Below are 16,846 nucleotides of genomic sequence, written 5' to 3'. Positions count from 1 at the left end.
AAGAAAAGTACACACACAAACACACACACATGCAAGCACATGCACAAAATGCAGACAGACTCTAAAGTGGTAAGTAGGACTTGATTTTTTTTATACATTTGTCTTTTCTGTAGAAATTTTAGTTTATATTGTTGTTGATTTGTTGTCTTCTTAGCAGAAACCTGACAATAACCATCACCACCATTCTAAGCTTAGTCTGTCCGTTGATGTGTAGTATACCTTTTACTTTTTATAGCACCCAAACTTGAAATGTGGATTTTGAATTGTAAAAGCTTAGGGGTTTACTTAAATAAATATGAGTTAAATTGAAATCCCTGACAGCCTAAGAGTCAATGTTTTAACATAATTTATTTTAGAGTCTATCATAATTAATCTGGCTTAGCATTTCCACCGGCCGTTTTCTGTTATTTTAAGAAAATATACACACTATTGCCCAATCAAAACCTCATAAAGGAGTATGTTATGTATATTGAGAAGAGGAGAGGAAGTGAGGGTGGGGAATGGATGGGCATGGGGACATGTGTTTTTACAAATATGAAGATGTGAGATGTTGTGAGATGACAAAAGTGACATTAGTGGATTTTTCTGTTATGTATTTTTTTCAAGTTGTCATATTAACCTGTTCCTGTTTTCTTCAAATTTATTCTATTTCAACCATGCTCTGACTCTGGCAGGTAACAGAGGACTATTGCTTCAACTGACAGGTTTTCTACTGCTCATAAAACAAATATTAGATTCCAAATTTCTTCTTATTGCCTTCTGAGTTGTCATGGTTATCAAATGACGCTTTCTCTAAATTCTCTCCTTTTTAACTGTTTTCTATGCTTTGTAAAAAACAGACTGCTTGAAAATCAAGAGAAAAATAAAAACCACATCACGTTTGGGTGCTAGAAGAAGCAAAAGCAGCAAGAAATGCAAGAGTAAGAAGGAAAGAAACCTTTTGTTAACCACAACTTGAAATTAAAAAGATTTTATACCAAAGCATTAAATGCCACTAAGTACAAGAGGGCTAAAAAATACCTGCTTTATATAATGGTTCTCTATAGAAACCCTTGGTAACTTGCTGCCTGCTTAGTAAGTTACTCTTGCAATTGTGGTTAGAGATCTTCTGCAACAACCCCCACGCCCCATATCCCCATCAACCACCACCACCATCAATGAAAAAGCAGCCAGAATGTTGGATCGTTCTGAAGTAAATATAAGAGATATTTTTTTATAAAGCACCTTTAAAAATAGAATAGCAAGAAGATTCATAAACAGAGCATTTTAAAATATACAATACTTTTGTCTTACAAAAACATCTGTTGCTCAGATGAGTGTTTTGAACATTGAGTGCTTTAGATTGCCCCTCAAAAGGTGTGTTGGGTGGTGGCTCTCTGTGGACTTGGCTTCAGGGAGGTCAGCCTGACTCCTTGGCCTGTTGGCTCAGCAATTTCCCAGTGGTCAGCCAGTCTTACCATAATCACATGCTGGCGCCCCAAGCCTGTTTCTTAACTGTACTCTGTACCTTCTAATGAAAGCATCCCAAAATATCCCCAACCGCTCAAATTCTGGGGCAGCCGTGACCTCAGACTGGACTGCTGGACATATATTTGCTCAGACAGAATGGTTGATAAAAATCTCCCTGCTGTGATGACTGAAATGCTTACCCTCTCTTCGCTAGTTTTTGTCCCTTACAGCTTATGATTCCATACATGATTTCAGGTCTTTGACATGCAGCTGACTAGGAAGTCCTAACCCAACACACAGCACCACAGTTTCATGAAACTTGGAGCCATTTATGATAAAGAAACAAAGAAAAACTAACTATAAAGTAACTTTTTGTGTGTAAAGCAACAAATACAACAATTACAGCAATAAAAATTAACCTATGAAATTTAGAATAGATAAGTCATTTGAAAGTTTTTTGAAAAATGGTGTTTCCTCTTCCCTGCAGATAGAAAATAGTATGATTATTTTTAAGTAACATTCCAAATTTAATTTATGAGGCTCTACACCAAAGTGGCTGTCGATAAACGAATGCCATCGGACTTTATTAGTCTTTTAGGTGAGCCTTCAGAAGGTGTGAGGATAATAAAACCAAATGAGGAGGGGTCACTTCCCATGAAAATTTCAACTCTCTTAGCAGGCAAGCAAAAAGGAGCTGTATCTGAACCAACAGGTGTTCCCCTGGGTACTTCTCAAGCTTTTGTGTGATCAAATAAGGTAACAGTGTCTTTCCAGTGTGGCTTGAATAGAAAAAATATTTTCATAGCTTGTTAAGGAAATGAGCAAAAAATAAAACTTAAAGAAAAACCAGACATTTATATTGTTATTTCACCATGTTTTATGTGCATTTTGAAAGCTTCAAAGTCTGTTTTCAGAATAATGCTTACAGATATACAGCACAATTTACACACCTTGATTCTTACATTAGTTAGAGCATATGTTTGAATTAGCCTCTTGGTAGTAAACCTTTTATTTTCTTCAAGGAAAAAATATTAGTTGTTAAAAAAGTATAACACAAAATATACTGATGTGGTTTTGTTCAACCGTAATACATTATTGTATATACTAGTGACTTTCTCCCTACAAATATGCTTCATAAATGTGATTGAATGAGAAGGGGAAAATATTTTTTATTATCTCATCCCTGGAAAGCTTCATTGCTTAAGCTACACTGACTTACGCCTAAGTATTACAGTATTAAAACAGGTTAGTATGTTGTATAGCAAGTAACTAACAAGATGCTAATAGGGATTTCCCCCCACGCACTTAAATACAGCTTGGCAAATATAATTCCTCTATTACTTATATAAACGAATATTAAAGTCCCCAAATCTGATTTAGTCTTTCAATAATGAACTCATTTCCTTATAATAAGATTCAGAGTTCAAATCTATGTACCTCACTTTACTGAGTCTGTTTTCACAGTGTAAGAAAATATATTTATATATAATATGCAAATACATATACAATAAATACAGATTATATATGTTTATGCATTTACCATTATGTGTATAATGATAGGCCACTTCTTACAACAAGGAAAAAATGGACACATTCAGTTTAGCCTAGGAACTCTCTGGATCTTTGGCTACTATTTTCTTGTGTTTCTTTCTCCCACTGGGGGAGATGAATAAGGCAGACCTGATAAGAGTCACAAGGAGTGTTGAAAACAGGTAAAAGTCAGTTTACCTCACTAATTTTTGACATGCTGCTTTCTTTTACTGCAGAACTCTTTTTTTCTTTTCAGAATCAGTTAATTTTCTTTTTTGCAATCTATTTTTTCCCTTAGAAAGTAACCCCTTGTGTCCCACCTTAAGCTCCTCACTGAATGATCTTTTTCCTCTAATTATATTTCTTCACCTTGGGAGGGATTCACACTGCTGCAGGATAAGCAACCCAGCAGAGCCTAAGGTCAGGTGTGCCCTAGAATCTAACTCTAGAAATTACAATCATGGAATAGGAGTAGGAGAGGGAAAGAATAGGCAGAGTGGGGAATTTGTAATGATACTGAGACTCATTCTAAGGAATAATTAACTGAACAACATCCTATGTTACGTCATTTGCTTGAAATCTCAGAGGACAGAATAAGGAATTTAGGAAGCTGATCTGAATCTGCTTTCTAAAAGTCACAGGGTCAGCAAATTACTTGTACCAATAGCAAACCCTTAATTTCACAAGTATTTTTTGCTCTGGATTCCAAAAAACTGAGTTCTATTCATGAACTGGCAAAACTCAGTGTGCCAATGACATATTATGATATGCCAATGGCAGATTTAAGATAATCAAATTAACAACATCTAAAGAAGAAGAAATAGACTTAATTTGATAGGTGGCTTTTATTCCTTTTAAATAATGGGGCTCAATAAAGCAACCAGTGGGGACCAGCAAACGAGATTTCCAAGATAATTCTTGAAGTGAAAGGGTCTTCTATTTGGGGAGAAGTATTGGGACCTTGTGAAACATAAAATCTTCAGGTAGAGGAATTGTAGGTAGAAAACGAAGGAACATTAGCAGAGCTTTTAAACCAAATCTTCAGCTGGGCTTTTGTTTAACACATATGCAAATTTGTGCACTGCTTCACTTGAATATTTATTTACTGCATTTGTGAAGGAAATTGGGGGATTATAGCCTCTTCCCAGCTGTGTTTTAGTTAATGACTGGTCAGCCTATTAGCCTGCTCTACTAAACGGATTCTCTGCACAAGCAACACCTTTTTTTGCCCTGACTAGAAATTATTCACATAAACAACAGTGGGGGAAAACAGCAAACCAGATCCAGGGAGAGTTGTATACCAAAGATGAAAATATTCCCCCCAAATCATTAGAAATAAGCAAAAAGTTGTTTGATGATGGTGACTTCTGTATTTTTATAATAAACAAAGTAAACTTTTGCTATCAAATGTTATGGGGGAAAGGGGGAGTTTCTCAGTCAAAGTGTGTCTTTATTGAAAAGGGATTCGGGATGATGTCCTAAGTGGCCTTTGTCTTCCTTTCCTTGTACTTGCTCATTAGTTGCCCCCTATAAGCACAGACACTTTCATCAGTGAAAGTTTCATAAATTATCTGGGTAATTGTTAATATTTGACATATTTATTGGGAGCCTGAATTCACTGTTTCCCCCTATCTTCTCACTGCCAAAGAGACAGAAGGAGAAAGAGTAAATAACATTTCTTCAGCAACCAAACACAATGTACTGTCATTGTTCAAACCAACTCATTTACAGGCATCAGTCCTGGTTTTGAAATAAAATACTTGTATCATGACAAGCTCATTTCTAAAGATTACTAGTAAGCAAATCTTTAGATCAAAAAGCTCTAATATAATAACTTTTGTCTAGCGTTCTATCCTTTATTGATAAGAAAACGTAGCATCTATTTTATAGTAAGTTTATATGTCTCAATCAATAGGGAAAATGTATCTTATTCCTAAAGTGTTTGTCTTCTTTAAATGCTTTCAAATGTTATTTAATGTAGATTCATCCTTGTGGGTGAGAACTTGCACTAATTCTAATACAGTCAGAGCTAATCCATGGAAATGAATGAGCCAAATTCTTACTACCAAAGTTCTGAATTTTTCTGGCGGGGTCTAAGAAAATCCTGCACTTTGAATTGCTTTTATGAGTAAGGTGATCTTTGTAGAATAAATTTAAATTAAGTATTTATCAAAAGTATTAATATTTAAGATGATTTATATGAACAACACATTTGTGCCTGTTTAAATAGGAAGTAGTCCTGCAAATAAAGAAATAGCAGCAGAGAACTTGAGAGCTACTTGGACATGAGAAAATGTTATTGGTGCAAAATGATAATTTCTCACAGTTGGAAAATTGAATAGTGTGTGTTAGACTGACAACTTAAATATTTACAGAGCAACAACAAATAATAAAGGGAATGACGCTGTCAGACCTCAATATGAATAGAAACATAACCATTATGTCCATAAAAGAATATTACAAGGATAAATATTTTACTTAAGAAACCGAATTGAGCTATTTAATTGCTATGATCACATCAGTTTTACCCATAATACTTAAAACCTCCTTTCAAGACAGCAGAAAAGTTTCAGGTGTACAGTTCATGCCATACTTCTACATTGGAAGTGAATGGAATGTAAATATAAATGGCATCATTTTTTCCCTTCAAACATGAATTTCTAAACCATCTCATAAGCTCATCAGGCATATTTCTTGTTCATTCCTTCTGTGGGCAGAGGCAGACAGATTGCTGGATCAGATAGTGCAATACGCTGTATACCGCATTTGAAATGTGCCTTTTTTTAAAGCAGCAGATTTATTGATTTTCTTAAGTAGAAAATATGCACCCGGACATTAGACAAACACAGACTAAACACAGACTGAGGAAAAGCTGATAATTTGATTAAACTGACTGAGCTTTTGTTGTCTGTGTTTGGGGAATTTCCAACAATGTACAAGTGCCAAGCGCCCCTCTTCTGAATTTAACAAATCTAATCCCTAAGCACAATGAAGTTTACAATTACTCTGTATTTGAAGAATTGTTTATCTTTAGAAAAATATTTTGTTGAACTAATATATTCCTTAGGTTGAAAGGAAAGTGGGGTGAAAATGTTGCCTTGCTCAAGATACAGGGCTATACTCAGAAATAGGTAATTATTAGCCAAGCAAATAGAGCTTGATATTGTTGCTATAGCTTCAATATATATGCTTATAATATACCAGTGATAACATAAATTTTATTTTGTGGATCTTAACTAAAATTTTAATGTCTAAGAAATAGTTAATGTCTATATTCTATTTGCATAAATGGAAATAGGACAACATTATTTAACATTTTAAAACACTATTAAGTATTTGAATCATAAAGAGTACTGAGAAATAATTGATAAAAGGTGATTTGCTCAATTTGGGGCCCAGACTGAATTAAGTATTTAAGATTCATAATGCTTCACCATGTAGTATTATTTCACGTGTCTTAGAGAGCTGTTTGATTGTCTTGAGATGTCAAAAACCTCTGGTTATTCAATTTACCTTTGCAGATGCCTGAAATGAAATTAGTGGCAGCAGGTGTGTGTGTGGGTGTGGAGCTACAGGGATGAGGGAGTAATAGTTAAAAGCATGTGAGGATTGCTGAGTTTTATGAATTAGTTGAAGGAGACCTTATGAACTTTTATTGTACACACCTCTGAACTGTCCTTGTATCTATTTTTTTCTCATTTATACCATGATATTTAAAACAAAGTCTAATTCCCTAATATTCTTCAAGCACCATGCTGTAAAATAACCATTCCCAGCTGCTTCCCCATAGAGACTATTAGCTTTAGTATTTCCAAAGTCTCCACTTACTAGGTTTTTAATTATTCTTTTTGCACATTGTTCTGAACCTCCTATTAACCATTATTTCAAAATGTTATCTTCCATTGGCTGGATCCTAAGATTTTTATGTCTTATCATAATGATATTTCCCCTCTTTCCAATTTCTGCCAAGTTGATTCATATTGGATAGCTCTTCCAAAACTCTCCACTCTAGCTCATTTGGCTAGTAAGATATTTGATTACAACTTTTCAAAAATTTCTCTGCATATATTTGAAGGGCTAGATTCTTTCCCTTAGCCTATATATACACATATGCATAAATATATATTTATATATATTTATATGCATAATTTATAAATGTATACACGAATGTATATAAATATATATTTATGCATATATATATACACACACATATACATTTAAGCAGAAATAGACCCTAGAGTCACAATGCAGAAGTCACCAGTTTCATAGCAACTGCTGATCACTGGTGCAACAGATTAAGTATTAGTAAGATAATTTCAATCTTGCTTCTACTTACTGAAATTAAAATTTGATTACAGAGTCCACTGTTATTCTTAAATTTCTTTCAAATCTAGAATATTTATGGTAAATTAAGGTAACAGTAAAGTTTAAAATCATTTTGCTTTTCTTGTATTAAGATAGGAATTATTGAATGATTGTTTTGAGGATGTTCAAACCAAGCTACGTAGGAGACAGATTTAAAAATAATTTAAGCTTATACTATTTCTGATTTGCCTCTATTCCTCTTAGTGTATGACCAAGATATTTTCCACCAACTCTTTTTCTCCCAGCATGAACTCATTAAGGAAAATAACATATAAGGAAAAGCAAGCTACCAATTTTTCAGAGGACATTTTATTAGATGTGTGAGCCTTATTCCAGTAACCTCCAACAGCAGTTCAAATATGTCTCGTCTCATTCTTTAATTAATGTTGTTACATTTAGAATTAATATATGTATACACACCCAGATTCTTTTTAGTGTTCTAAGAACTCGATCAAATGTAACCAAATTATAGCCCTTTAAATTTATTAATTATTTTATTGCTCTTTTAATCAGCCCTTATGAAAAGAATCTGGGGGAGAAAGTCATTCTCACTAACTGCATCAAATATGACATTCTGATGCTTAATACTGAGATAAGAGTTTTGTTTAGATAAGTCAATCTATTCGGTTGAATGACTAGAACTCGGGAACCTTGTGATTCCACCTTGCACAATTTATGTATTTTTTTCTCCATCACTGTTTCCTCATCTGCAAAATAACAAAGTTAGAATAAATGTTCCTTCCAACTTAAGGCTCTAAAGTAATAATGTTTATTATCTATAGAGTTTTGTTTTCTCTTTATTAAGAATTTCTTGGGTGGGAACAGTGGCTCAAGCCTGTAATTCTAGCACTTTGGGAGGCTGAGGCGGGTGGATCACCTGAGGTTGGGAGTTCAAGACCAACCTAACCAACATGGAGAAACCCTGTCTCTACTAAAAATACAAAATTAGCTTGGCATGGTGGTGCATGCCTGTAATCTCAGCTACTTGGGAGGCTGAGGCAGGAGAATTGCTTTTATTTGGGAGGTGGAGGTTGCCATGAGCCGAGATCGCACCGTTGTACTCTGGCCTGGGCAACAAGAGCAAAAAACTTTGTCTCAAAGAAAGAAAAAGAGAATTTCTTTTATTTACAATAATGAGACTCTTTGAACTTGATAATCAGAGCTGTCATTAAAGTCTCAAGTCTCTATCATATGAGTCAAACTCCTATGACCCATACTCCATGAAACCTAATTCAAAGCACAAAACAATGCTGTGGGTGGTATAGGTGTGTGCTCTAGCAGCATGTGGGAAACTTTACTGGAAGGCCTCAACTGAAAGGAAACACACATGGAAATATCCTGTCACCCATACTGAAACCTTCCCCAGTAGACTGAGGCCTGTCATGGGATCTCCCAAGCCTGACTACCCACTGCTGCCATCCCATCATCAAACTTCTCTTCTCTCTTTCAAAAAATTATTAAGCATAGACTATTATAATACATTCTTTGCTGGTGATGTATCTTCCAAATATCTTGAAATAACTAGCTTTTCATATAAGGTTTTAATGCATTTTTTTACCCAAACATTCTACATAACTTTTCTTCAAAGCACTTGACATTTCCTGGAATTTGGTAGGATTGAGAAAAACGGAAGACTTCTTAATTTCTATTAAGAAAATTATTTTTTGATAGTAGCAATATTATTTCCTATATCTAAATAGAAAAAATAACTTTGCCTTAAATGTAACTTGTTTATTTTATAATAGCAGATTTTATTAACTGGCAGTCTTCTTAAACTCTTAATTGTATCTCTTGCTAAAAATATTTAGTGTAGACTTTAATTCTTATTGTTTTCATGGATGTATGTTTTTTCACAGATATAACATGCATTAACTGGACTATAAGTCTACACAGACTAAATATGACCAAATGTTAGCCATATTCTCTTATACAAAAAGCTATTACGCTTTTCAAAATGTTATTTCTTCTAGTGCAGATATATACAGTCATGCACTCAAAATTATAATAATCCATTGTACATGCAAACATTGATGTTTTTAGAGTACAGAAGGATGATATAGCTGCCTATGTAATGTTATTCATATGTTCAGAAAACTAAAGCCTACTTCTTGGTTGGGTGTGGTACCTCACACCTGTAATCCCAGCACTTTGGGAGGCTGAGGCAGGTGGATCTCTTGAGGCCAGGGGTTTGAGACCAGCCTGGAAAATATGGCAAAACCCTGTCTCTATTAAAAATATTTTTAAAATAGCTGGATGTGGTGGTGCACACCTGTAATCCCAGGTACTGGGGAGTCTGAGGCAAGAAAATCACTTGAACCTGAGGTAGAGGTTGTAGTAAGCCAATATCACACCACTGCACTTCAGCTTAAGTGACAGAGCAAGACTCTATCTCAAAAATAAAAATAAAAAAAATAAAACTAAAGGCAGCTTCTTCTAATCATTAACAGTATTGTAATTATTTTAAGTAATCTCCTAAGAAGTCACATATACTATTAAAAGTATAGAATTTTTCATAGTAGTAAATGATTTTTGTTACAAAGATAGATATATATCAAAATGTAACCTACATTACCTGAACAAATATGTATTGATCTAGACAATAGTGCTAGAGAGGGAGAAAGAGATAAACAAGATGTGATTCTAGACGCAAAGTTATTCCTAATCTATTGGAAGAGATAAGGAAGGAGTAAAAGTAACTACAGTAGAATGTGGTAAGACATTTAAGTTTAAAAATGTGTGTGTGTAACTGAAAGCTTTGGCAGGGAGAAACACAGAAGACTTCAGGTGAGGTTGACATCTGTGTTGTTCTTAGAAGGAAAGAGTATTTCAATATATGGAAAAAGTAGGGAAACCTCTTGACCTTGGGAAGGCAGAAGCATCACCACTGTGTGATTAACCAAGGTCATTCAAGAATGATAAGCAGACCAGGCATAGTGGGTCATGTCTATAATCCCAGTATTCGGGAGGCTGAAGCACAAGGATCACTTGAGGCCAGGAGTTTGAGACCAACCTGGGGAACATAGTGAGACCACATCTCTAAAAAACGAAAATGATAAGTGGAATTTGGCAGGAACAGTGCAGGGTATTTGGAGAGGACCTGCAGGTTGTATATCACAAAAGTTAGGCACTTCTTGATTTTTAGCAGGCCTTGAAAGCTTTAGGTTTTGTTTCATAGGCAGTAAGAACTCGTTGAGGTGAATGAAAATATAAGAAAATGAGTGGCTTACAATAATGAACGTGGAGACAGAAATGGGCAGTCAAGATAGAATCATTTAAGGACAGAACACAATCATGTGGATAAACCAAAATAAAAGTCTGAACAAAAGAATGCCAGTAGAAAGAAAATGGAGCTATTAGATGAATGAGAAATTCCAGAAAAAAATTCAGAGATGGTGAAGATGATTAAATATATGTCCATGGGGGGATGTAGGGACACAAAAGGGATTTGACACTGGACTAACAGAAGAATGACAAAATAACTAACATAACACATACATGGGGATGGGAAGAAAAGAAGACGTATGTGGTGAAATCACCTTTACACACATTATTTAGAGCCATCCACACAACGCTGGGAAAGTAACTTAGCTACAGCAGTGTGATTATGATATAGTAGAGTAGGAGAAGCCTGAGCTTTTTTCATTCTGGAAGAAGCAGCATAAAATGAGTGTTAAACAAAATGAAGCCAGGTAATAAATCAGCTAGAGAATGGTATCAAAGATAACTTTTTATTACTGAAGTATTCTTTCTGTCACCAATTAAAAACTTCTTCATGACTTCCTCTCATAGCCCTGACCTTCTCCCAGGCTTGAGTTCCTGATTACGATCTCAACTGTGAAGTTAGAGTGAAGAATGAGTTGGTTGTTTTCTTCACAGAGCTGAAAGTAAAACTTTTGGAAGAGGATGCCACAGAAATGCAGAGGGAATAGGGAAGAAAGAGAAAAATCTTAGAGGAATGCCTAGATGTAGGATTGTAAAAGAAGCTAGAGAAACAGAGAAAGCAGGGGGAGAGACATTGTAAGAGAATCTAGAGAGAAAGTGTCAGGAAAGTTGACTTTTCTGGAAGGAGGAAAGGACAAGTGGTCAAGAAATCCCATATGCTTTGGTGAGATTCATGCAGATAGTTCTGACAGGAAGCAACCAGAGAACTCTTATAAGAGGTTTGGCTCAAATGCAATATTTTCAGATGCTGAAGGGAAATGTAGGGACTGTCCTGATTAAGGCTAAGTAGGACAAGGTAAATACTAGGTGAGGAGTGAGGATATGGGTAGATAGGTCAGAAGTGGTGAAAGAGAAGGAAGGAAGAGAGGAAGGAAGGAAGGAAGGAAGGAAGGAAGGAAGGAAGGAAGGAAGGAAGGAAGGAAGGAAGGAAGGAAGGAGCAAACAGTGGGAAGACAGGGTCAAAATTTGTGTGAAACTTGTAATTGTGCATAACAGTTGATTGAAGAGGTTATGTGAAAAAAATTTTTAGGAATAAAGAATAATTTGGTTAAAATAATGTATAGAGGGCCTGGTGCAGTGGCTCACGCCTGTAATCCCAGCACTTTTGGAGGCTGATGTTGGTGGGTCACCTGAGGTCAGGAGTTCAAGACCAGCCTGATCAATGTGGTAAAACCCCCATCTCTACTGAAAATACGAAAATTGGCTGGATGTGATGGCAGGTGCCTGTAATTCCAGCTACTCGGGAGGCTGAAGCAGAACTGTCTGAACCCAGAAGGTGAAGGTTGCAGTGAGCTAAGAGCACTTCATTGCACTCCAGCCTGGGTGACAAGAGTAAAACTCCATCTCAAGATAATTATAATGATAATAATAATAATAATGTGTAGAACTAACTAACCCCAAAGTTGCAGTTGTAATGTCAATATATCTGACAACTTGAAATCTTGGTCATCAAAGTTTATTGGTTTTACTGAAAACCTTGCCATTAAGCTGATGATATCAGGTCACATATTTTGTGACAACAGTCTGATATAGACTGAATTGTATCATCCCAAATGTGTATGTTGCAGTTCTTACCCCAATATGATTACATTTCAAGATGGGGCCACTGGAAGGTAATTAGTTGCAGATGAGCTCATAAAGGTGGAGTTCTCATAGTGGATTAGTGCCCTTGCAGGAAAAGACATCAGGGAACTTGCTCTCCTTCTTCCCTGAGAGGACACAGCAGAAAGCTGGACATCTACAAGCCAAGAAGTGGGTGTTCACCAGAACCTGACTGTGCTGTCACCCTGATCCTGAACTTTCAGCATTCAGAACTTTGAGAAATTTTCTGTTGTTCAAACCAGTAGATCTATGATGTTTGGTTATGGCAGGCCAAACTGACTAAGACTCAGTTATTGATAATTTTTTCCCCTAATTTGCAGTATTTATAGTTGTACCATCTTAATGTCATTTAATTCAAGATTATGAAACTCATGAAACAAGTAAAACAGAATTCTACCCTTACTAAGGTTTGAATAGAAATATAGTAATAAGTGATTAAAATAGAATTTAGGTTTATGAACTAAAACAGAGGAAAAAAGGAATGAAGAATAAAAGAAATGGAGTCCTTTGGAAACTTAAAATGTCCTGCAAGTGTCATCCGGTAGAATAGATTAGGAACAATACCAATTGAAATGGATTGACCTCTCACTATGTTCTAGGCACGTTCACCTTCCCAAGCTTTCTCATTTATCCTCAAATGACCTTCTGAGGAAGGTGAAATAGCATTGCTACCCTCCTACTGTAAGGTAAAAATAAAGTCAGACAGGTAACCTGAAACTTTCCCAACATTACAATGAAATAGCAGTTACAATGCAAGCCTATGAAAGAGCTAGGACCATGCTTTAAAGCAGCCATATGCTCTATAAGATTTACCTCAGAAAAAACTATTTTGTCCTAATTCTTTTTACTTATATATAAAGCTACCGCCACATAAAATCTTTTTTATTATCATTTACTTACTACTTCTCAATCTTAAAATGTAGGCAAAGACACACAAAATGTCTAGGACAAGGTTTAAATATTAAACTTTTAAGAATATGTTTCTGAAATGTTCACCATTTAGCTAAACTCTTGTTACTTTTCTATCTTTGCACAAACCCACAATGAAGATCTAGTATCTTGATGAACCCCAATTAAAAGGAAGAATGTTTATTCTTCAAAGTGTCTCTCTTATTTCCTAATTACAATTAAAAAATCGTAAATTTAGTTGTAACTTTTAAATAAAATAGATTCTATTGGATTTTAAAATAGAAAAGGGAACTAGAACATTCTTCCGAGTGTTAAGTCTGACAGTTTAGGTGTGTGGTCCTTAGTGGAGTAAGTAAAGAAACTCTGACTTTATGAAGCCCAGGTTGTTTTACGCTTAACTGATTGTATTAATGAGATCTTGTTCAGCCCCTCCAGTGTGTTGGCTAGAACACTGATTGAGCTAGATGGCCTGTGTTTTGTTTAGATCAGCACATTGTGTGGCTATTGGATAGTAACACACTTCCTTGGGTTTCTGAGTGGTGAAAGCACGTAAAATTTTACTAGGCGGCCTCAGAGGGAACCCGTGGTTTTATACTACTTTCAGGAGGTGAAGGCAACAGGAAGTGACTTGATCCCGCTGGAGACATTGCCCAGGGGTCCATTAACAGGAGAGGATGTCCAGGGCAGAGCCAGCCAATTCTGCTAGAGGCCAGCTGACATTCATGTGGTTTATCTAGATCATCCCTATGAATGTCACTGAGGAAACAGTGTTTCACTTCTTAAAATATCTCCTCCAAAACTAAAAGGAAATTGCACCAAGTATGGCATCTGGGAGTGAGGTACACAGCTGCCAAAGACAGGAAATCTGAATTAAAGCTGCCTTCCCCAACCATTAGATTCCTTTAAAAATAATTCAGATTCTATGATCATCTAAATGAATTCAGTCAGAGAGATTCTGAATTCCATTGTTTTCTGTGCAGTCTAATCTAATGTGCCTCAAATTTTCCATTGGGCGATTGGTGTGATGATGCAAGTGGAAGGAACAGGTTGGTGATTTGAAGTAAAAAAAGGACGTAGAACAACTTCCAATTGCTTACAATTTACAGTTGGCCGGGCCTTAAACACAGCTTCTAGACTTGCCAGCCTTCTCAAATTGGCCGTTTTTATCTCCCTTTCTGCACTCAAAGCCATACCCAAAAGTACCCTGACACAAAACCACTGAAGGGTGTGGTCTCTGCTTGTCCTGGGCAATGAACAGGGAAGCTATTTATGTCTAGGGCATCTCTATTCAGTGACTCATGTTTCGACTGGAAAATTGGCCACAGCTTTCTAGCAGCTCTTTCCTGCCAGCTCTCCTGGCATTCTACCCAATGCTTCCACTGCCCCACCCCCTCTCTCCTTGCCCAGTCTGCTTTTATATTCCTGAAGCCCCCACTTAATAATAGTCATTGTTCCATGTTAACCTTGAGGATCTGGGAGAAAGGACAATGAAGGGCATAGCTGTATGCTATAATGAGCATTTGGCGCTATAGCAGGTGGAAAAGGCTTTGGGGATCTGGGCAGATTAGGAGGAGAGGGGGCTCTAGCAGATGTTGAAGCAAGATGATGTATTGCTGCTCACTCTGGGATTCAGACAATACCAGTGCAAAAGTAGAACACGGAAAAGGGGAAAAAATTGATCCCTTCTGATACAAACTGTGCTAGAAACTAGACACACTTGAAAGTGAGCATTTAAGAGACAAATTTGTTTCCAGGCCATGGGTTTTCTTCTACCTTTTCTCTCTCTCAATCTCTCTCCCTCTCTTTCCACCTCTCTCCCCCCCCCCCGCCCCCACTCTCTTTTCTCTCATTCTGATGGCAGATCAATTGGCAAATTATCCTTTTAATTTGGATGTTAACTACATACAGGGCTTGACATATTTCCTATCAGTTTAAGGTTCTTATGACTTTTTTGCAGCAAAAAAAGCAATGGATGCATCAAGAATTTCATTTTAGCCTTTTCTGAGAACCAAGAAGCCATATAAAGCAAAGATAAATGACATTTAAATGATGATTGGTTTACCATTTAAAGAAATATATATTTAAAGTTGTCCTTTTGCGTTGAGCTAGGCAACTAAATAATACCAAAAATGTTGACATTAACAAGTGTTCCATTCACTTTACAAAAATTAATACAAATGAACCTTAATAGGTTTGTGATATTTTCAGTTCTGATTTTTAATATTTATTTCAATATGTTTTGTAAAATTCTAAAAATATAAATAAATCACCTACTGCATGATATGTTTTGCATAATTATTCACACATATGCATTCACACAGATGTTTATAATACATTCTGGCTGTGGAAGGGAAGGCAAAATCCAAGTATTCATCGAATATAGAAAAAAATCACAATTGTTGAATATTGATAACACTGAAAACAATTATGGACAAGCATATTTCAGAGAATGATATATATGAAGGGTTGGATTATCAAAAATTAGTCCTAGGAGTTTTAGCTTCTTCCCTTTTCCTCAGCATTCAATGCATTTATTCTACTAAATCAATTTGAATAAAAGTAGGAATAAAATTTATTTATATTTTGCCCACAAGAAAGACATTAGAAGTTAGAGATTATAACCTATAACCTTTATCTACTTGGCTATGTTGTCTATGACTAGATTTGCTTATATGATAGGAAAAAGTGGCAGCGTAAATTGAGAAATAATGATGAGAAGAATTTTCCTCTTTCTAGTAACAGTTAATTGACTAGAAAGTCTGTGCTTATAGTAAATTATTTAGGTTTTATTTAAACAGGAGCTGTTAAGTTGAGTACTATTATTTACACTGTCATAAATCTGAATTAAATCAAGTTTCATAGATTTTGTGGCTGCATTGCCATATCTTCAAAGCAGTAAAAGGCACTAGCCAGGTAGGTAGTTATCAAAATGATAAATAAAACTTTTTATCCTAAAGTTGTTTTATCTCCCATTCTGAGGAGTTGGAAGTGGGAAATGGAGAGATTATTCAATGCTATCAATATCTGATACAGTAATTTGACTTACTTAATCATTGTGTCTCATCTTCCATTATTAATTTAAATAATTTTGGAATTTATGCATTTAAGAATCAGACTTGTGTATAGTAAGTATGCATTAAAATATTATTTTGTGGAATATTTCAGAACTTGTACCTTTTACCATTTGTTCTTAGGCAGGTAGAATTAGGTAGTTCACTAAGGCTTGAGTAATAGAAGGTAAAGCTACTAGTTTTAAGATGTCTGATATATGCACTGTCAAAAAAATAAAATCACCCAAATTTCACTACAATAAAACAAGAACATTTTATTATGGGTCAGGACAAGGCAGAATGGATATGGCTTATTCTATTCTCAGTTGTGTTTGGAGTGTTAATTGAGGAAACTCAAAAGGTGGAGATTACCAGTGTTGCTGGGGTGTGGAATGACCTGGAGGCTGGTTCACTCACATAAATGTTGCCTGGTTGGAATAACTTCAAACCTGAGATCAGCTTTGACTATCAATAGAGTGTAACTTGTGACTTCTCCATGT

This window comes from Callithrix jacchus, chromosome 2 (genome assembly GCF_049354715.1).
Source record: "Callithrix jacchus isolate 240 chromosome 2, calJac240_pri, whole genome shotgun sequence".
NCBI classification, from domain to species: domain Eukaryota; kingdom Metazoa; phylum Chordata; class Mammalia; order Primates; family Cebidae; genus Callithrix; species Callithrix jacchus.
The sequence above is the reverse complement of the archived record's forward strand: the minus strand, read 5'-3'. Positions refer to the sequence as shown.